We start from the raw sequence: 22,568 nt of genomic DNA, 5'->3' as shown, positions 1-22,568 counted from the left end.
CTGACGCAGTGATGTGTATGTAGCTTGTTTTTATATAATCATCAGAAGAAACATCAGACAGAAATATCCACAGAGATATAAATCGAAGTCTTGATAGCGCCAGAAATCGTAGAACACACTATTGTAGGCTAAGTAACAACGTAATTTTTCCAGCGATGTTAAATCAACATACAAGTCAAAGTATTACACGTTGTCCTAGGTTTTTTTTAAATACACAAAGCCGAGTGCGTTCCAAGTCCTCCAGCAACAGCTAAATTTACATTTATAAATTTACATTCTTACATTGTCTCAACCCCACATCATCTCTGGAAACGTATTCCCCATAAACACTACTTTAAATCTTGGGATTCTGAGTTTTTTGGCGATTTAAGGCAGCTCTGCATTTATGAGTGCTCCTTCTGGTAGTACAGCTCTTTTTTTTTTTAATAAACAGATAAAGCCCTTTTTTGCGTGTAGCAATTGTTTCCATCATTCTGTTGCGGTTTTTAGCCTCCTGTAAGTGCTTCTCTGTGTTTTCTTCACACTTTGCAGTATGGTATCAGCCCACCTGATAAAGAATCATTAGCTAAGTGCTGGAATTAGAACTGGTATAATTCCACCAGATGTCTTAGGCATTGACAGAAGCCTAGGGATTTTAATACCTCTTTTTATTCCTGCTAGTCTTAGCTTCAAGGTATCTTCAACCTCTGCCACTGTTTGGATGAAATCCTTTGAGAGATCCCACAGGCTTTTATCATCTGCTTCTTTAGTGAACAATGAGCCAGTTTCATTGCTTGTCATAAATTTATCCTAGCACCCAACTTGAAGTTAGCACACACTGTTTCATCAGCTGTGAATGCTACAATATGTTGTGGTTTGCCTCTGTCTCTCCTCGACATGCCTGCTTGGCTTTGTCAGCCAAAATTCGATTTTCAGCATAACGTTCTGCCAAGCCTAGATTTACAGTGTATGTTAAATCATGTTCATTGCAGACCTCAACTAATAGATTAAACACCTCATCGCCATGAGCTAGACAATTTTTCAGCTACATTCCAGGTCCACAGCAGCTATGACCAGAGTTGTGCAAGTCAACTGGCAACTTATAGAGAATACCACCATCTTCTCTGATCCCATCCCCAGCATTCTTATTATACTAATGCACTGTTGGAGGTTTGCCCATCCTGTTATATACCAAATCGTGACCATTCACCCAACTGTTGTAAAATCATAAGGAGCCAAGCCATTTAAATAAAACCATGTTTCCCTCGACGTCTTATAATACACTATATGAGAAACAGACCTGGTTCGGAGTTTCTCTGTATTTCTTCTGTGTAAAAACTCAGCAGTATTTTCAAGTTTATTATCCTTTAAGACATAAGGTCTTGAGTATATATCTCCTTTGACCAATTCAGCACGTAATATTTCTCAAATGTGTCGTTGGATTTTGAAATACACACGAAACTGCCTTCGCAGAATTTATGTTTGTCTGAATTCACCAATTTAATACAACTGGTTACTGTGTTTAGAAGTTCATTACCGTCAACATCAATTGGCCTCATTTTAGCCATATGGTGTTTCGTTTGGTGATACTTTTACCGTTTGTGGGAGAATCTCTGGCCATTTGTATGGGCCATGAAGATTAAATTACGTCCGCATATTGTATTTTATTGTGCTGTTCAAATAGTCCGTAATACTTGCTTTTGCATGGGAGAATGTCGAGTTGTGGTTTATCCAGTACTGCTCCATTACTGTCTTCAAATACCTATTGCAGAAATCACACCCTTGGTTGGTTTGAAGGCTATCAGGGGAAGAGTTCATCCCCATCTGCAGACATTGTTCGAACACCTGTGCAACTTCCTTCCAGTTTTGCCTTTACAGGTAGGGCCTAGGAAAATTTGGAATATGTATCTATAACAATTAAAATAAATTTGTAAATTTGAAACCTTGAATATCGTCTGATGTCTTCGACATCTACCTTCCATAAATAGTCCAATGTTATGATACTTCTATGCAGGAATGTTCAAGTATCAGTTTGTAGAGCTCTCAGACCACTGTCTCCATAATTATTGTTCAATCATTTTTCTCGAAGTTTGATACTGTTTCATTCATGTGAGCTTTATTCCTCAAGGCAACTGACGCCGTGAGCAGTTGCAGCCACTCTGTTACCTTCTTGGGGTCATCTTAGTGTATATACTCCAGAGGTGGATTGTTTAGTCTCTTATGTTGAATGTCAATACCTCCACCTGGGATATGTACACTAGCTAATGTAGATCTAAATATGTTAATGTATTTGCTACTTCTTTGGCTTTCTATTCATCCATCTGGAGTGTTGTCTCACCTTTGTGCATTAGTCATACATAATATTTCAGCACCATTTTTCTCTCTTTGCGTACATACTTGTAGTGTTTCGACGTTTTTAAGAATACTAGTGCGACTAGACTAGGTGTTTGTTCACATGTCTTGTCGCAGACCTTTATTACATGGTTGGCTAACCATATAGGATCTTTCCCAGCTTATCCCACCATTCCTAGATCACCTCGTAAGTTTCACCTATTTCACAACCAATGTGATGTTTAATGTAATCGATAACAATAGGTCCCTCTGTTCCTTCTTCTTCTTCATCTTCTTCTCTTCTGCCTCCATCTGTCATAGGTAGAGCTATTTAGCACTTCCGGTTACTGGTTTAAATCTTGCAGAGACAGGGCTCTTGCTCCAACTGTTCTAATTTCAGCAGTTGTAATTTGTAATATGTAGCCTTCAGTGCCTCTATGAGTTCAGCTTTGTCGATGTGTTGCAGCATACTGAATAGCTGCTGGGACGGTATACAACTTGTATAATCTGGAACTAGCTGTGGTGATGGGCTGTTCTCTTTTCTAACTCTACTGTCTCAGTTTCACATCGATGGACTGGTTCATTTGTGCCCCTCATCAAGGATTCTTACACCTCGACTTTCATACCTATTCGCTTTATAAATTGATCCAGTTTCATTAGCTATGCACTGAGACTTCTGTTGACTGCTTCTATTTTTACCTCGACATATGGCTCATGGCGCTGGATTCTCTCATTCAGCTGTCCGCCACACATCTACGTATCTCGCCTTTCATAGCTGTTGCCTTGATAATGCTATAAAATTCCATTAATCATATGTTCATTGCTTAGTTTTTCTATCAATGAATACAATTATGTTTTGTTTATGCGCGATCCCTTCAGAATGAATGCATTACAAGAGTGCGAATTTTCCCATTATCCACAATATACTGACACAGTTACGTGCTGATAACTATCTTTTAAACGGAAACAACAGGAAGTTTCGTCTGCATCGTCCATCTTTCAGTTTCATCACTTTACCCAGAAATCTGTACTGTGTGAGACTAGCAGTCTGCGTGTGTGGCTACTGAACATCACGTTAGTTCCTACACGTACTTACTAAACATGTTTTAAACTCATATTGTCCTGTTTGAAAGCGATAATAAGGCTAGCATTATCCGTTATCAAATCCTTCGGAATGGTGGAGTATGACTAGCACAAACAAAGACAACTTTCATATCACAACAGAAACAAAAATATTTACATACATGCTTCTGGTTTTCCACTGCAATGTCGTAAAATACGAGTACACTGTTTGGCTTTACTTTTTCAGCTGACAGGATCTCACTGCTTTCGCTGGAAATCTGTCAGGTAACTTCGTCAGTGCGGTCCAAAATCTTGTGTAATACGTGGTTATTCCTCTCCCTAAGGTGTACTTAGGCGGGCAGCTGCACTTTATCTCCGTGGCTCTTTTGACTGCTATTTGATGTGTAGGTCATTACGAATGAGGGCAGCTATGGGGGTGGCAGTTTTACATCTGCCAGTTAGGACTCACTGGCAGCTATCTGGGACGACATCAGCACGTGCCGGCTTCCAGCAGTCATTACCAATCGAGTCCTGCTTCTGCTTAGTGACCTGCGAGAAAGTCAGGTGCTGTAAGACACAGTGATGGAACCGACGGCGGCGATAGCATGCAGTGACTGGCTTGCAGAGGCACTGGAGCACGTGGCTTGGTATGTACAGTTTTAACATGAGTCTTTGGTAGCACCGATACTGTTTCTTTCCGCCAATCTGTGGCTATAAAACATTTTAATGGTAGGATAAGTGAAATTAAAAACAGTTTTTGCAGGAAATAATACTTTTATTTATTTATATACATTACAATAATTTTACAGTATTATGCAAATAATGCCTTGGTATTCAACGACATAGGAGCAATTACATGTATGGGTATTCTATTCACCTATTGTTTCTATGGATTTTATAGCTTTGGGTTAATAGTTACCGATTTTGTCACTGGATGAACACCTGGGTCGTACTTAGACTACGATTATGTAAGTAGTCTGCAGTCATGGTATGTGGCCGTGAGATATAGTCACCGGCGACACAATCTGTCAGTCGTGATCGCTAATGCACATTGTAGTTCCCGCAGATTCATGACGCCTGACTGCTTAATGTAAATATGTGTCTCTCCTGAGGTTAATCCAGCATTGCTTCTTCATACATGTCCGCTACGGACACCTTCCTTCCAAATATAAGGACGTCAGTGGGTCCACGGGATGGATCGTACTCAGTCGTCATCTTCCTCTCCATCTTACTGCACAGGCAGTCCCACTCATAACACGTATACTGCTCTCTAGCACCAACACGCTAGACGTTCTCGACTTCAATTACTACCTCAGACTATCAGATGCTAGGCATTCATTCACAAGCTTCGATATACGGGCAGTTACGTTACAAGTAGACGCAATGAGCGGTTTTTTACTTTTCTTCTGTTTTTACTCATCAGTTTTCTGGCTGATTTGATGCGGCTCGCCACGACTTCCCCGCCTGCGCCAACTCTTTTCATCTCAGAGCAGCTCTTGCGCACTTGTCCTCAGTTATTTGTTGGGTATATCGCAACCTCCGCCTTTGTCTACAGTTTTTACCCTCTACTGCTCTCTCTTGTTATTCCCTGATGTCTGAACACATGTCCCATCGCACCATCCTTTCCTCTTGTTAGTGTTTTCAACATTATGTTTCTTTCTTCTTCGATTCTGAGGAGGAACTTCTCATTCCTTACCTCAACAGTCCACCGAAGTCTCAACATTCTTCCGGTCTTCCTCGGGTCAATGGTTCACAGTAAGGCCTGTGTTTTATACTACTAGGCTTCTTTCGGCCGGGTGTACCCTTTGTGCCTTTGGTACTCTTCTCTTTATGTGTAAAGCTCCTCGCTGCGCTCTCGTTAATGTCTTTTCTATTTTATTTTCGCGGCTATCGCACTGACAAACTCAAATATGGGAGCTGTACGTAGAGATCACGCTTCGTTACGAAGATAACCTGACCATGTACATAAATCGGATATGTGTCTCTTATACGTTGTAAATATTCAAGTAACTTAATTAAAGAACAGGAAATTTCACTTTGCAATAATAATATCACAAGTCAGATTACTTTTTTTTTTGTTCCTTTTGCATGCAACACACTTTCTCAACAATACTTAAACTCACCTAGCTCCGTTTAACACTCATGTTTCTTTCAGATTCACACTAAACAACCATTGCGTTTTCACATTAATAAACAGGTACTCACTGATCAGGACTGCCTTCTTGATTTATATTCTACTATCAATATCCACGACAAGTACTTATTCTCAAAAACGACACTCTGTTGTCTTGTTGTTGTGGTCTTCAGTCCAGAGACTGGTTTGATGCAGCTCCTCATCTCCCAGTACCTACTGCAACCTACATCCTTCTGAATCTGTTTAGTGTATTCATCTCTTGGTCTCCCTCTGCGATTTTTACCCTCCACGCCGCCCTCAAATACTAAACTGGTGATCTCTTGATGCCTCAGAATATACCCTACCAACCGATCCCTTCTTCTAGTCAAGTTGTGCCACAAATTTCTCTTCTCTCCAATTCTATTCAATACCTCCTCATTAGTTATGTGATCTACCCATCTAATCTTCAGCATTCTGCTGTAGCACCACATTTCGAAATCTTCTATTCTCTTCTTGTATAAACTATATATCGTCCACGTTTCACTTCCATACATGGCTACACTCCATACAAATACTTTCAGAAACGACTTCCTGACACTTAAATTTACACTCGATGTTAACAAATTTCTCTTCTTCAGAAACGCTTTCCTTTCCATTGCCAGTCTACATTTTATATCCTCCCTAATTCGACCATCATGAGTTATTTTACTCCCCAAATAGCAAAACTCATTTACTACTTTAAGCGTCTCACTTACTAATTTAATTACCGCAGCATCACCCGATTTAATTCGACTACATTCCATTATCCTCGTTTTGCTTTTGTTGATGTTCATCTTATATCCCCCTTTCAAGACACTATCCACTCCGTTAAACTGGTCTTCCAAGTCCTTTGGTGTCTCTGACAGAATTACAATGTCATCGGCGAACCTCAAAGTTATTATTTCTTCTCCATCGATTTTAATACCTACTCCGAAGTTTTCTTTTGTTTCCTTTACTGCTTGCTCAATATACAGATTCAATAACATCGGGGATAGGCTACAACCCTGTCTCACTCCCTTCCCAACCACTGCTTCCCTTTCATGTCCCTCGACTCTTGTAACTAGCATCTGGTTTCTGTACAAACTGTAAATAGCCTTTCGCTCCCTGTATGTTACCCCTGCCACCTTCAGAATTTGAACGAGAGTATTCCAGTCGACATAGTTAAAAACTTTCTCTAAGTCTACAAATGATAGAAACGTGGGTTTGCCTTTCCTTATTCTATTTTCTAAGATAAGTTGTCAGTATTTCCTCACGTGTTCCAACATTTCTCAGGAATCCAAACTGATCTTCCCCGAGGTCGGCTTCTACTAGTTTTTCCATTCGTCTGTAAAGAATTCGTGTTAGTATTTTGTAGCCGTGGCTTATTAAACTGAGAGTTCGGTAATTTTCACATCTGTCAACACCTGCTTTCTTTGGGATTGGAATTATTATATTATTCTTGAAGTCTGAGGGTATTTTGCTGGCTCATACATCTTGCTCACCAGATGATAGAGTTTTGTTAGGCCTGGCTCTTCCAAGGCTGTCAGTAGTTCTAATGGAATGTTGTCTACTCCCGGGGCTCTGTCAAACTATTCACGTAGTATCATATCTCCTATATCATCCTCATCTACATCCTCTTCCATTTCCATTGTCCTCAAGAACATCGCCCTTGTGTAGATCCTCTATATACTCCTTCCACCTTTCTGCTTTCACTTCTTTGCTTAGAACTGGGTTTCCATCTGAGCTCTTGAGTTTCATGCAAGTGATTCTCTTTTCTCCAAAGGTCTCTTTAATTTTCCTGTAGGCAGTATCTATCATACCCCTAGTGATATATGCCTCAACAACCTTACATTTGTCCTCTAGCCATCCTACTTACCATTTTGCGCTTCCTGTCGATCTCATTTTTGAGACGTTTGTATTCCTTTTTGCCTGCTTCGTTTACTGCATTTTTGTATTTTCTCCTTTCATGAATTAAATTCAGTATATTTTCTGTTACCCAAGGATTTCTATTAGCCCTCGACACTGTATCAGCTATAAATCTCCTAACTATCCTTATAGTAACTGAGTTACTGAAATATTTTGCTTTTACAAATCAGTCCCACACTTTTTGGCTATTAACTGCACTTTGCACCAAATTCTACGCATTACTTATTTGAGGCGCGGCAGTGCGCGACTGCTCCATACGGAAGCTCAACACCGACTCTCCTTGCATACGCCATGACGTCTCGTGACCACTTGGGCTGCGGCATCGTCCTCATAATACGACAAGAAATGCTGCCTCACACAACAGCCGCGATTGGTCCGAAAGTTCCGGAAGCCAGTGATAAGTAACGAGTACAATATCGATAGTTCCGACATGAAAGTTAGCAGTGTTATTTACATCTTCATGGATTATTTTGCTTCCAAGGTAGCAGAATATCTTAATTTCGTCTACTTCGTGATCATCAATTTTGATATTAACTTCTTGCTGTTCTCATTTCTGCTATTTTTCGTTACTTTTTTCTTTTTTCAGTTTACTCTCAGTTCTTCCTGTGTATTCATTTGGCTCTTCACTCTATTCAAAAGGTCCTGTAATTCTTCTTCGTTTTCGTTGAGGATGGCAATGTCGTCATCGAATCTTTCAGCTGTATTTTAATCCCACTCGTGAATCTTTCTTTTTTTTTATATATAGATTGAACAGGAGGGGTGAAAGACTACCTCCCAATCTTACACCTTTTTTAATCTGAGCACTTTGTTCATCTTCTAGTCTCATGGTTCCCTCTTGGTTCTTGTACATATCGTATATTACCCGCCTTTCGCTACAGCTTATTCCTATTGTCCTCAGAATTTAGAACACCTTGCACCATTTCACATTCTCGAATACATTTCTCAGGTCGACAAATCCTACGAATGTGTCCTGATTCTTCTTCAGTCTTTCTTCCATTATCAAGCACAATGCCACGACTGCCTTTCTGGTGCCTTTACCTTTTCTAAGGCCAAAGTGATCGTCACCTAACAGATCCTCAGTTTCCCTTTCCATTTTTCTGTATGTTATTCTTGTCAGCAGCTTGGGTGCATGAGCTATTAATCTGACTGTGCGATAATTCTAGTACTTGTCTGCTCTTGCGGCCTTCGGTATTATGTGTATGACAAATTTCCATAAGTCTGATGGTATGTCGCCGGTCTCATAGATTATCAACATTAACTTCAGTAGTCGTTTCGTCTCAAGTTCCCTCAATGATTTTAGAAATTTTGATGGAAGTTTATCTATCCCTTCTGCATTGTGTGATCTCAGTCTTCCAAAGTTCTTTAACCTCTAATACCGGATCCTATATCTCTTCCCTATCGACTCCTGTTCCTTCTTCTACCACGTCATCAGGCAAGTCCTTCCACTCACAGAGGCCTTCAGTGTACTCATTCCACGTACCCGTTCCGTCCTCTGCGCGTAGCAGTGGTATTCCCGTTGCACTCTTAATGTTTTAATGTTACCACTCCTACTTTTCTGTATGCTGAATCCATTCTTCCAACGATGGTTTCTTTTATGACTACTTCACATTTTTCCTGCAGCCATTTCACTTTCGCTTTCCTGCACTTCCTATTTATTTCAGTGTTAAGGATTGTATATTGCTGTATTCCTGTCTTTCCCTGAACATTTTTGTACTTCCTTGTGTCGTCGATCAGTTGAAGTATCTATTCCGTTATCCAAGCTTTCTTCGGAGCTATGTCCTTTGTACTTATGTTTGACCGAGCGAGGTGGCGCAGTGGTTAGACACTGGACTCGCATTCGGGAGGACGACGGTTCAATCCCGCGTCCGGCCATCCTGATTTAGGTTTTCCGTGATTTCCCTAAATCACTCCAGGCAAATGCCGGGATGGTTCCTCTGAAAGGGCACGGCCGACTTCCTTCCACATCCTTCCTTAAACCGATGAGACCGATGACCACGCTGTATGGTCTCCTTCCCCAGACAACCAACCAACTTATGTTTGTGTCTCCATGATATGTGATTGTCCTTTTCAGAGACGCCCACTTCTCTTCAGCGAACCTGCTTCTGTGATATTCCTTATCAGGGTGTCCATATTCTTAGTGAACTTCAAATACATCCCATCATTACTCAGTGCTTCACTATCGCTCTTCCTTCTACCCTGATTCTTCGAGGCGTAGGGTATTAATAATATTGTTAATATGAATAATAATGGATGTGCAATTACTTACTCTTCTTCTGACCGATGGCCGATATCCGCTGCGGGCGTTTCATGTTGATACTTTCCATACAGTCTACAGACATCGAATGATGAAACTCACACACATGGAGTAAAAAAAGATGGGGAAGGGGAGGGGACATTTAATTACAATTGACCTGGAGTTTCCCGTCGTTTTTAAGACATATAACTGCCTCCCCCACAAACCCTGGACGTTTCAGTTGGTGGGGAGGCTTGCGTGTCTCAGCGATGCACATAGCCGTACCGTAAGTGCAACCACAACGGTGGAGTATCTGTTGAGAGGCCAGACAAACGTGTGGTTCCTGAAGAGGGGCAGCAGCCTTTTCAGTAGTTGCAGGGGCAACAGTCTGGATGATTGACTGAACTGGCCTTCTAACATCAACCAAAATAGCATTGCTGCGCTACTACTCCGAACGGCGGAAAGGAAGGGGAAACTACAGCCGTAATTTTTCCCCAAGGCATGCAGCTTTACTGTATGATTAAATGATAGCGTCCTCTTGAGTAAAGAATTCCGGAGGTAAAACAGTCCCCAATTCGGATCTCCGGGAGGGGACTAGTCAGGAGGACAACGTTATCGGGAGAAACAAAACTGGCGTTCTACGAATCGGAGCGTGGAATGTCAGATCCCTTAATCAGCAGGTAGGTTAGAAAATTTAAAAAGGGAAATGGATATATTAAAGTAAGGTATAGTGGGAATTAACTTTAATTTTAAAAACCAACAGCCTCAGTTGCAAAGTTTACCTAGATTTACCTAGGTTTCAGTCGAGATAACCCAACCTTCTACAGAATAAAAGTAACTACATTTTGTCCATAGTGGACATCGCCAAGCCAAAACTACAAATCCATAAATTATCGTCAGACTGTAAAAACTTATCTGAAACTGCCTTTTGTGACAAGACGCGAACCTAACTCCTGACCTTGAATTTACTAGTATAGTGAAAAAAAAAGAAAGATACAGCTGAGCAAAAGGGCGTGTATGATATCCTGTGCAGAACGTACTTTGATCGACTGTCTTAACATTTATGAAGTATTCGTTGGTCATGATATGAGGAAGATTTCAAGTGCTTACAACGTATGGCCTGTCTGGGAAAATTTTGTGCTTAAGGCACGAAGTTAAATCACCTAAAAAGAACTTAGGAGTGAGAAGGATAATATAAAGGCAACATCGTCATTATTAGGACTAAGTCTAAAAATATTTTTGGGACGTAAATGTTAATTAAGCATTTGCTTAGCTATGGTTACAACGCATGAACATCCTATTGACTTAGCACACAAATGGTCATGAATGAACTTATGAACAAGTCTACATCTAATCTGTAACATCCAGCAATACGGGCCTTATAAAATAGATGGTTATTATTCAAGATTAGTATATTTTACCTGAAATGGTCTAGAATCAAGTCAAAATTAACTAATGCACGTGCCTGATTGAGCTTCATGACGAAATTATGGTTATGAGTTACAGAAGACACTGAAGTAGGGGTTAATGTGCCGGCAAAGGAGTATCAATTTGTCTTCATGCAGGTGATCCACACACGTACTGTAAAAACTGTGTGTGGAATACTGCCACCATAATTCTGGCCAAGTTACCACTGCCATTGAACTTAGGGAATGACAGCGGAATTAAATTTAAAACTAAAGTGTGATTTGGCGAACATCGCTCCGGTCAACAAACTAAAAACTATTGACCGACAGAGGTTAATTATGCTCAAAGCTAAAGTGTGACTTGGCAAACATCAGTCCGGTGAACACACTTAAAATAATTGACCGACAAAGTTCAATATGTACTTAAAGAACTAGTCTAAACTATGGAAGGATGACGGGAAAATGGTTAAATTATGATTTGATTTTTGCGAACAACGCTCCAAAGGACACCTTTAAACGTCATTGAGTATGATCAATTCAAACTGATCCGGCTAGTCTGAACCAAAACTTCGTATCCAGTAGATTGTGGCAAGGTGACGTTACCATCCCGTGATACTTATATGGATATGACTGCCATTAATTATGTTAATAAAAAGTTGTTTATGACTAGGTGAAGGCATCACTGCTATCATATACACATAATATTGACCACAATCGGTCATATTGAAGGATTGTGTGGTAGTACCTATATTCTATAATGGGGTAGTGACTTGGTGATCGTCATTCCGGTTTCTACACCGACGAAGTTATTATCCACTAATTAAATCAAATGTTGAAAGCGTTCTTAACTCTAGGACGTGCATACCGAATATCGGTTGACCATCTGTGTGCATGTTCAACACGCCAAATATTAACCATTTACGCTGCTACCCTATATAATTATGATATATTAATTAGGTAACTGAATATTCCTATATAACTAATAGACACCTTCATAGATGGGTCCAAAAAAATGTTTACGATGTCAAACTAATACCCCGTATTAACATTACGGTGGATGAAATAATGGTTGTAAACCTTCAAAGAAGCTTCTATTTCGCAGCTGCAGTTGGTCATTAAGAAGGTTGTTTTTGTCCTGTAGTAAATGTTTGAGTGCTGTGTGTGTGTGGGGGGGGGGGGGGTTGGGTACATGAGCCAGTTGCACTAAATGTTCAGCAAATATCGAACCACGTGTGCAGTCTCCAGTTTTAGTCGGAATATGCTCCTTGTTGTACATTGTTGATAAGGCTCTTCCTGTTTGCCCAATATAGTGGGAATTAGCAGAGTTCGGTGGCAGGAGGAACAGGACTTCTGGTCAGGTGAATGCAGGACTACAAATACAAAATCAAATTGTGGTCATTCAGGAGTAGGTTTAATAATGAATAAACAAAATAGGAACACGGATAAGTACTACGAACAGTGTAGTGAACGCAATATGTGGCATTTATATGCCAATTTGCTCCGCAAATGATGAAGAGATTGGAGAAATGTATGATGAGATAAAAGAAATTATTCAAATAGTTAAGAGAAGGAAAAGTAGTAGGTCAATATGGACTGGGGGTAAGGAATGAAAAATGAAGCCACCTGGTAGAATTTTGCACAGAGCATAACTTAATTGTCGCTGAAACTTGGTTTGAGAATCATGAAAGAAGATTGTATAAGTAGAAGAGACCTGGAGAAACCGGAAGGTTTCAGATTGATTATATAATGGTAAGACAGAGGTTGAGGAACCGGGTTTTAAACTGTAATACATTTCCAGGGGTAGATGTGGACTCGGACCACAATTTATTGGTTACGAACTGTAGACTGAAACAGAAGAAACTGCAGAAAGGTAAGAATTTAAGGAGATGGGACGTGGATGAACTGTAAGAACTAGAGGTTGCAGAGAGTTTCAGAGGGAGCATTAGGGAACGACTGACAAGAACCGGGGAAAGGAATAAAGTACAAGAAGAATGGGCAGCTTTGAGAGATGAAATAGTGCATTTTCTGCCGGCTTGTATCGCTACAACAGCTCATGTAATTGTACACGATATGATAGATCGTAGCCCACAAAGTGACGTAAGTGCCACACTGTCTCGGAACACTGTATTCTGCAGACTGCTTCTGTAATACTGTACACAACAACTAATTGCATACAGGTAAGATTTAAATGTAAAGTAACACATACCTTCCCACGGGCTCTGCTCCCGAGGCACCCCCCAGTGTACCCGACGCGGTGGGTCCGCCCTGGTCATCAGACCTTGCCCATTCACCCTGTGAGAGGACAGGTGGTCGCTCCTTCAGCAGGGTCCGAGAAGGCACACGGTGGGAGGGGTTTACTAGTTGTGGAGCCCTTTAGCGAGATAGCATTCAGGGTCGGAAAGAAAATGTGCAGTCGGTCTTTTCTGATGGGGGGCCTCATCTGAGATTTGGTGAAGCCCTTGCCTGCGGCTACCAGGGTGCAGTCGTCTGCGAGTTGTGGCTCATGTCGGTATTAAAGTCGCCTGTAGCTTGGGTTCTGAGGCCACCCTCAGCTCGTACAGACGTTTGGTGAAGGTGGTGGAGGTTGCTGGCCTCGCGCACAGGGTACAAATTGAGCTCCAAATTTGTAGCATTGTTCCCAGAGTCGATCGAGGTCCTTTGGTTTGGACCTGAGTGAAGGATCTCAACTAAAGGCTTCGTCAACTCTGTGACGGTCTTGGGTGCAGATTTCTAGATATGCATTATCGTGTGGGGATCCGTAGGACTACCTGTGGTGTCACCGCCAGACACCACACTTGCTAGGTGGTAGCCTTTAAATCGGCCGCGGTCCGTTAGTATACGTCGGACCCGCGTGTCGCCACTATCAGTGATTGCAGACCGAGCGCCGCCACACGGCAGGTCTAGTCTAGAGAGAGACTCCCTAGCTCTCGCCCTAGTTGTACAGCCGACTTTGCTAGCGATGGTTCACTGTTTGCATACGCTCTCATTTGCAGAGACGACAGTTTAGCATAGCCTTCAGCTACGTCATTTGCTACGACCTAGCAAGGCGCCATATTCTTAAAGAATATATTCTGAACATACAGTATTGTGAATCATGTACCGTCAAGAGCGACGTTCATCATTAATGGATTAAAGTTAAGTATCAAACTAATTACGTCCGCTTTCTGAATTTGAAACGTCCCCCTTGAAAAATTATACATGACTGTGCTTAAACTGACACACAATATTTTTAGCGCAACGCAATCTGACTTTCAAAAATCCCTACAAAAGAATGGCCCTGACTAACATTAAACTATAACTTTCAGAAATCACTTACCTCACAAAAATCTTCATTACTCGAACTACTGCAATACAGCGAGCGCCACTACTGTCAGCTAAATAAAAGATTCAAACTACGGAAGGCACTAACTACTGATAGGGATAGTTAGCAAATGAAAGATATTAATAGAGAACAAACAATGTATTTACCTTAATATCATCGTATATATATATATATATATATATATATATATATATATAGCAGTTCATGACAAATTTCAAAACTCCGCCATCTCTCTCCCCACATCCACCACTGCTGGCGGCTCACCTCCAACTGCGCAACGCTACGCGCTGTTCACATCCAGCTGCCGCTGCCCAACACTACAATGGCAGACAACAATGCAAACTAGACACAGACTGCACACAGCACAGCCAGTGATTTTTTATACAGAGCGCTACGTGGCATTACCAATAAGAAAAGCTAAACAGCCTACTTACAAATTCTACTTCCTTGTTATGTTCCAGACCTCACGTCAGTATAGTTCTTCCCTCCTCACGCCAGCCTGCGTGAGCTAAAACGCGCGCATTTCGGCCTCCTCTAGTAACACGGTGTTGGCTCTTCTGCCAACACAACACTACCCTTGATAGATCAGGGGTGCACTTCTCAATGGAAGCAGCTACTCAGGTAGCAGAGTACTTGTGGAGTGCACATGGGTTCTTTTTTAGGCTAGGCGGTAGGTTTACTCCGATGAATGCTCGATAGACGACTCACAGAGAGCGATCTGAACCACTTTCAGAGTAGACGCACTTCGACTCTCAAAATTTTATAAGTTAAATGTCAAAGTAGTCGTAACAGAGTTCCCGAATTTACTGCCTTCCAAGAAACCTATCGCGCTCAAATTATTCTCGGAGCAAAGGCTGGCTGAAAGTTGAAGTGGAAACCTCTGAGACAGTTAGCGAATCATGGAACGTATATCGAAGAGACAGATTAGTCTCCATAGGCGCGGCTGTGTTCATTGCAGTTGACAAAAAATATTGTCTCTACTGCGGTAGAATTTCATTGCGACAGTGAAGTTATCTCGTCGCATATAACATGTTACGGTGAAATCAAGTTAATTGTTGGGAGTTTTTACCGGCCTCTCGATTCTGTTGTGACGGATTTAGAATCATTCAAAGAAGTTTTATGATCAGTAGCTCGGAAATACTCAGATCATGAGTATTTGTTTGATAGTCTATGGATTCATTGCAAGGAGTAGAGACATACAGTCTTGCGAAGTTCTTTTGAACATGTTTTCCGAAAACTATCTTGAGCAGATAGTTCGACAGCCCAAACGTAATGGAAACACTTTAGAAATTGTAGCTACAAACAAGCCTGACCTAATCGACAGCATCAGATTAGAGACAGGGATTAGTTACTATGATGCCATCATAGCGACTTTGGTTACTAATTATTTCTGCTAGAAAGAGCAGACAGACTGTTATTAGCATCCCACTTAGAAGATGATCTGACATCATTTAGTTCCAGTACGATGGACATAGAGGGATTATGGGCAAAATGTAAACGAATTGTAAACCATACTCTGCAGAAGAATGTGCCGAGTAAGACGATTAAGGACGGAAAAGATCCACCGTGGTTAACCAATGAAATTCGAAAACTTCCGAGGAGCCAAAGGGTGTTGCACACTCGATACAAAAGAGAACGTCCAAATGACGACAGGCAAAGTTAATAGAAATTCGTTCGTCTGTAAAAAGATTGATGAGTGAAGCTTGCAACAAATACCACCGTCATGCTTTAGCAAAGGAATGAAAGAAAAATCTGATCCTACGTAAAATCGCTAAGTGAGTCTAAGACTTCTACCCAGTCACTTGTTGACCAGTACGGTGTGGCAGTGGAAGACAGCAAAGGTAAAGCCGAAGTTTTAAATTTCGCATTTAAGAAATCGTTCACGCATAGGCGTACAAACATAGCGTTATTTCACCTACGCACAGACTGCCGGATGTATGACATACTAATAAGAATCCCTGGTGTAGAGAAAGAAGTGAAAGCGTTGTAAACGAATAAGTCGCCAGATCCTAAGAGTACTCTATGGTATTGGCCCCTTATTTATCTTGCATTTATCGCAAATATTTCACCCAGGACAAAGTCCCAAGCGACTAGCAAAACCGCAGGTGACTCCTGTATAGAAGGAAGGTGAAAGAACGGACCCGCAGAATTACAGACCAAAGTCTTTAACATCGGTTTGCTGCAGAACCCTTGCACATATTCTTATTTCGAATATAATAAATTTCCTTGAGAGGGAAAAGGTTTTGTCCACAAATCAGTATGGTTTTAGAAAGCGTTGCTCGTGCGAAACTCAGCTTGTCCTTTTTTCCTTTCATGGTAGCCTTAGAACAGTGGACGAAGCGGAACAGGCGAATACCATATTCCTATATTTCCGTTAAGCTTTTGACATGGAGACACACAGCCAACTGTTAACGAAGGTACAAGCATACGCAATACGTTCGCAGACAAGAGTGGCTCGAAGACTTCTTAAGTTATGCACTGAAGCGCCAAAGAAAGTGGTATAGGCATGCGTATTCAAAGACAGAGATATGTAAACAAGCAGAATACGGCGCTGCTGTCGGCAATGTCTATATAAGACAAGTGTCTGGCACAGTTGTTAGATCGATTATTGCTGCTACAATGGCAGGTTATGAAGATTTAAGTAAGTTTGAAATTGGCGTTATAGGCTACGCAGAAGCAATGGGACACAGCATCTCCGAGGTAGCGATGAGTGGGGATTTCTCGTACGGCCATTTCACGAGTGTACCGTGAATGTCAGGAATCCGCTAAAACATCAAATCTCCGACATCGCTGCTGTCTGAAAAAGATCCTGCTAGAACGGGACCAACGACGACTGAAGAGAATCGTTCAACGTGACAGAAGTACAACCTTTCCGCAATTTGCTGCAGATTTCCTGGGCCATCAACAAGTGTCAGCATGCGAACCATTCAACGAAACATAATCGATATGGGCTTTCGGAGCCAAAGGCCCACTCGGGTACCTTTCGTGACTGCACGATACAAAGCTTTACGTCTCACCTGGACCTGTCAACACCGACACTGGACTGTTGAGGACTGGAAACATGTTGACTGGTCGGACGAGTCTCGTTTCAAGTTGTATCGAGCGGATAGACGTGTACGGGTATGGAGACAACCTCATGAACCCATGGACCCTGCACGTCACCCCTGATTCGTCTAGATACGACTCTTACGGGTGACACGTAAGCATCCATTCATGTCCATTGTGAATTCCGGCGGACTTCGGAAATTCCAGCAGAACAATACGACACGCCACACTTCCAGAATTGCTACAGAGCGGCTCCAGCAACACTCTTCTGCTGGCCAGCAGACACCCCAGACATGAACATTATTGAGCAACTGTGGGATGTCTTGCAACGTGCTTGTTCGACCGACTCGTAATAAAAATTGGTCATTTTAAACTGCAGTAATAATAATTTGATTCATAAGACATTTCGTAAATCTAGCATAGGGCTTGGTTGACACCACAAGTACTACACCAGAAGCCACCATAATGAAAGGAGCTGTTCTGGAAAGCTGCAATGAGTTACATCAGTCAGTTGCAGATTTATGGGAGAAGCAGCTTCAAGTGATACGTTTCTACCAAGTATCACAGTGGAAACGCTAACGATACCATACTGGAGCAGTAAGGTTTTATATTGTTTTCAATGACAATAAACAAACATTCTATAAATCTGGACAAAATCTTGGACAAAAATAGATGTGTAAGTCAACAGGAGTTGTGAATTTGAGAATCTAGTGATGTGTGCTCGCGTTTAATGCCGAAATATATATAGGAGTTGGACAAAAATATGGAAACACCGCAAGAAATACGTGCCTGAATATAAATGCAAATACCAGACAAGCACTCTAGCTGCGTTGTTCTATCCGTTCACGAACGATACCTGTGAAATCTCCTAAATACGTTGCAAGGGTTAATAGTGGCCAGCACAGTGCTCTGTGTAATCGTGAGTGTATTATGCCGGAGATAAGTGAATTCGAACGTAAACAAATTGTTGGTGCTCTTATGGTCGGTACTTCCGACCACCCCCTCGCATTTTTACAAATTTATGGACAGCCCTGCAGGATTTATGATGTCAGTTCCCTCCAGCACTACTTCAGACATTAGTGGAGTCCATGCCACATCGTGTTGTGGTACTTCTGCGTTCTCGCGGGGGCCCTGCACGATAATAGGCAGGTGTACCAGTTTCTTTGGCTCTTCATTATAGAACCCAGTGTGCTGACGGCGAGTGTTCATCAGAGACGAGAGTATCATCAGGAGTGCCCCAGTGAAGTATGACATTACCGCTGCTATTTTTTTAAATATAAGTAGTCTAGAGGAGAAAATGAGCTGTAATGTGTAATTGCTGATGGTACTGTGATGTATCGGGCGATCAAAAGTCAGTATAAATTTGAAAACTTAATAAACCACGGGATAATGTAGACAGAGAGGTAAAAATTGACACACATGCTTGGAATGACATGGGTTTTTATTAGAACAAAAAAAGAAAAAGAAACAAAGTTCACAAAATGTCCTACAGATGGCGCTGGACGGGTGAGAGGTACGCCGATATGTTACAGAATCGCATCATCCCCAGCCTGTTGGAACGTACGATGTTTATGCAGGTTGGCGCTCCACCCCATACTGCTTTAGACGCGTGAAAGATCTCTTGCGCGCGTCGTTTGGTGATGATCGTGTGCTCGGCCGCCACTTTCGTCATGCTTGGCCTCCCAGGTCCCCAGACCTCAGTCCGTGCGATTATTGGCTTTGGGGTTACCTCAAGTCGCAAGTGTATCGTGATCGACCGGCATCTCTAGGGATGCTGAAAGACAACATCCGACGACAATGCCTCACCGTAACTCCGGACATGCTTTACAGTGCTGTTCACAACATTATTCCTCGACTACAGCTATTGTTGAGGAATGATAGTGGACATATTGAGCATTTCCTGTAAAGAACATCATCTTTGCTTTGTCTTATTTTATTATGCTAATTATTGCTATTCTGATCAGATGAAGCGCCATCTGTCGGAAATTTTTTGAACGTTTGTATTTTTTTGGTTCTAATAAAACCCCATGTCATTCCAAGCATGTGTGTCAATTTGTACCTCTCTATCTACATTATTCCGTGATTTATTCAGTTTTCAAATTTATACTGACTTTTTGATCACCCGGTACAGGAAGGTGTCGGCTTTGAGTGACTGTAGGAGGATACTAGATGACCTAGACAAAATTTCTAGTTTGTGTGATGAATGTCAGTTAGCTCGAAATGTAAAAAGACTAGCAGGAAAACCAAACTCACAACGTTCAAATACTGACTTCGATTAAAGTGTTTCTATGGTAGCCTTTTCCTGATACGACTGCCCGGTTACTCACCACGAGAAGGCAGAACAGCTAACGGTGGGTGAGAATCGACGAGCGAGTAAACGCGGGCTTACAAAGCACCCGCTGCAGTGACAGTGGGGCCCCGCGAGATACTCGTATCTGGCAGATCATCGTACAGCCATTGTCTGCGTCCGTGTGTGTGGCCGCTATCAGCTCGCTGTCCGGCCGAGGGGTCACAGAAAGAGGCGGCGCGCCTTTTTGCGTGCGGCTCGCACTGAGCGCGTTACGCACCACTCCACGCCTGCCCGTCGTGCGTCGGCGGTCGGCGCCGGTGTCCATTTATAGCGGCGCGGCGCCTTTGAAGTGCGGGCGTGCGGCGGCGCTCGCCCGTGGCGGCCTCTGCGCGGCCACGCGTCGCCGCGATCAAAGCGGCCGATCGCATCACGCAGCCAGTGGTCTGGCCTGCCGCAGGTGCTGCCGCTGACACTTGTTGGCCGTTCCGTCTCGCCGCCCGGGCCGCCTCCGCTGCCCTGATGGCTCCCTCCAGCACGTGCTGCACTCGCCCGCAAGTCGACTTCCGTACTCCGGCACAGGTGTTTCGTTAATTGCCTGGCTGAACAGACGTAAGGTACGGCACACCTTCAGGTTGCTGGCTTGCTTCAGTTCTGAAACGGCGCCTTCAAAAAACATGTTACCGTACCTAACACGGAGTAGAAAAGCCGTTGGAATTCAAACGGTCTATATCTACATATATACTCCGCTAGCCACCAAGCAGTGTGTGGCGGAGGGCACAATTCGAGCCAAAGTCATATCCCCCCCCCCCCCCCCCCCCCCCACTGTCCCGCTCGCGGATCACGCGAGGGAAAAATGACTGAACGCCTCAGTACGAGCTCTTATTTCCCTTACTTTGAATGATGATCATTACGCGATTTGAAAGTTGGTGGTAATAATATATGCTCTACATCGTCGGTGAAGATTCGATTTCGGAGTTTACAGAGCAGCCCCTTCTGTTTAGCGCGTCGTCTATCCGCAAGTGTGTCTCACTTCAAACTTTCTATGAGATTTGTAACGCTCTCGCGTTGGCTAAATGTAATTCACGAATCCTGCCGCTCTTCTTTGGACCTTCTCAATCTCTTGAATCAGACCCAACTGGCAATGGTCCCACACACACGGACAATAAGAGTGGACGAACTAACGTATTGTAAGCTATTTCCTTTATTGAAGGACTGCATCGCTTCAGGATCCTACCGCAATCTAGAGTTTGCCTTACCCGTTACTTGTGTAATCTGATCATTCCATTTGAGATCATTTCGAATAGTCACACCCAGATAGTTGACTGATGTTACCGCTTCCAAAGACTGATCATTTATTTCGTACTCATGCTCTAATGGGGATTTTCGCCTTGTTATACGCAGTAGATTACACATACTAATATTGAGAGATAACTGCCAGTTATTACACCACGCACTTATTTTCTGCAAATCCTCACTGATTTGTTCACAACTTTCGTGTGATACTACTTTCCTGTAGACTACAGCATCATCGGCAAACAGTCTAAGGCCGCTGTCAATACTATCAACCAGATCGATTATGTAAATCGTAAAAAGCAGAGGACCTATTACGCTGCCCTGAGGCATACCTGAAGTTACTCTTGTTTCTGTTGAAGTTACCCCGTTCAGGACAACATACTGCTCCCTCTCTCTTAGAAATCTTTCTATCCAACAGCATATCTCATTGGATAGACCGTAAGCCCGCACTTTTTGGAGCAAGCGACAGTGCGGAAATGAGTCGAACGCCTTTCGAAAGTCGAGAAATATGGCATCAGCCTGGGAGCCGGTATCTAGAGCCTGTTGTATATCATGCGTAAAGAGGGCCACCTGTGTCTCGCACGACCGCTGTTTCCTAAAACCGTGGTGGTTTCTGCAGATGAGCTACTCAGAGTCTAGAAAGGGCATTATGTCTCAACACGAAATATGTTCCATGATTCCACAACAAATCGATGTCAGTGAAATTGGCCAGTAATTATGTGCATCCGATTTTCTACCCTCCCGGAGTTAAATATCGCTTCTGTATGGTTTTCGAAGGTATCTTATTCCATTCGTCTTCCATAATACACTCCTGGAAATGGAAAAAAGAACACATTGACACCGGTGTGTCAGACCCACCATACTTGCTCCGGACACTGCGAGAGGGCTGTACAAGCAATGATCACACGCACGGCACAGCGGACACACCAGGAACCGCGGTGTTGGCCGTCGAATGGCGCTAGCTGCGCACCATTTGTGCACCGCCGCCGTCAGTGTCAGCCAGTTTGCCGTGGCATACGGAGCTCCATCGCAGTCTTTAACACTGGTAGCATGCCGCGACAGCGTGGACGTGAACCGTATGTGCAGTTGACGGACTTTGAGCGAGGGCGTATAGTGGGCATGCGGGAGGCCGGGTGGACGTACCGCCGAATTGCTCAACACGTGGAGCGTGAGGTCTCCACAGTACATCGATGTTGTCGCCAGTGGTCGGCGGAAGGTGCACGTGCCCGTCGACCTGGGACCGGACCGCAGCGACGCACGGATGCACGCCAAGACCGTAGGATCCTACGCAGTGCCGTAGGGGACCGCACCGCCGCTTCCCAGCAAATTAGGGACACTGTTGCTCCTGGGGTATCGGCGAGGACCATTCGCAACCGTCTCCATGAAGCTGGGCTACGGTCCCGCACACCGTTAGGCCGTCTTCCGCTCACGCCCCAACATCGTGCAGCCCGCCTCCAGTGGTGTCGCGACAGGCGTGAATGGAGGGACGAATGGAGACGTGTCGTCTTCAGCGATGAGAGTCGCTTCTGCCTTGGTGCCAATGATGGTCG

The sequence above is a fragment of the Schistocerca americana genome, chromosome 7 (genome assembly GCF_021461395.2).
Source record: "Schistocerca americana isolate TAMUIC-IGC-003095 chromosome 7, iqSchAmer2.1, whole genome shotgun sequence".
In the NCBI taxonomy this organism is placed as follows: domain Eukaryota; kingdom Metazoa; phylum Arthropoda; class Insecta; order Orthoptera; family Acrididae; genus Schistocerca; species Schistocerca americana.
This window is presented reverse-complemented; position numbering follows the sequence as displayed.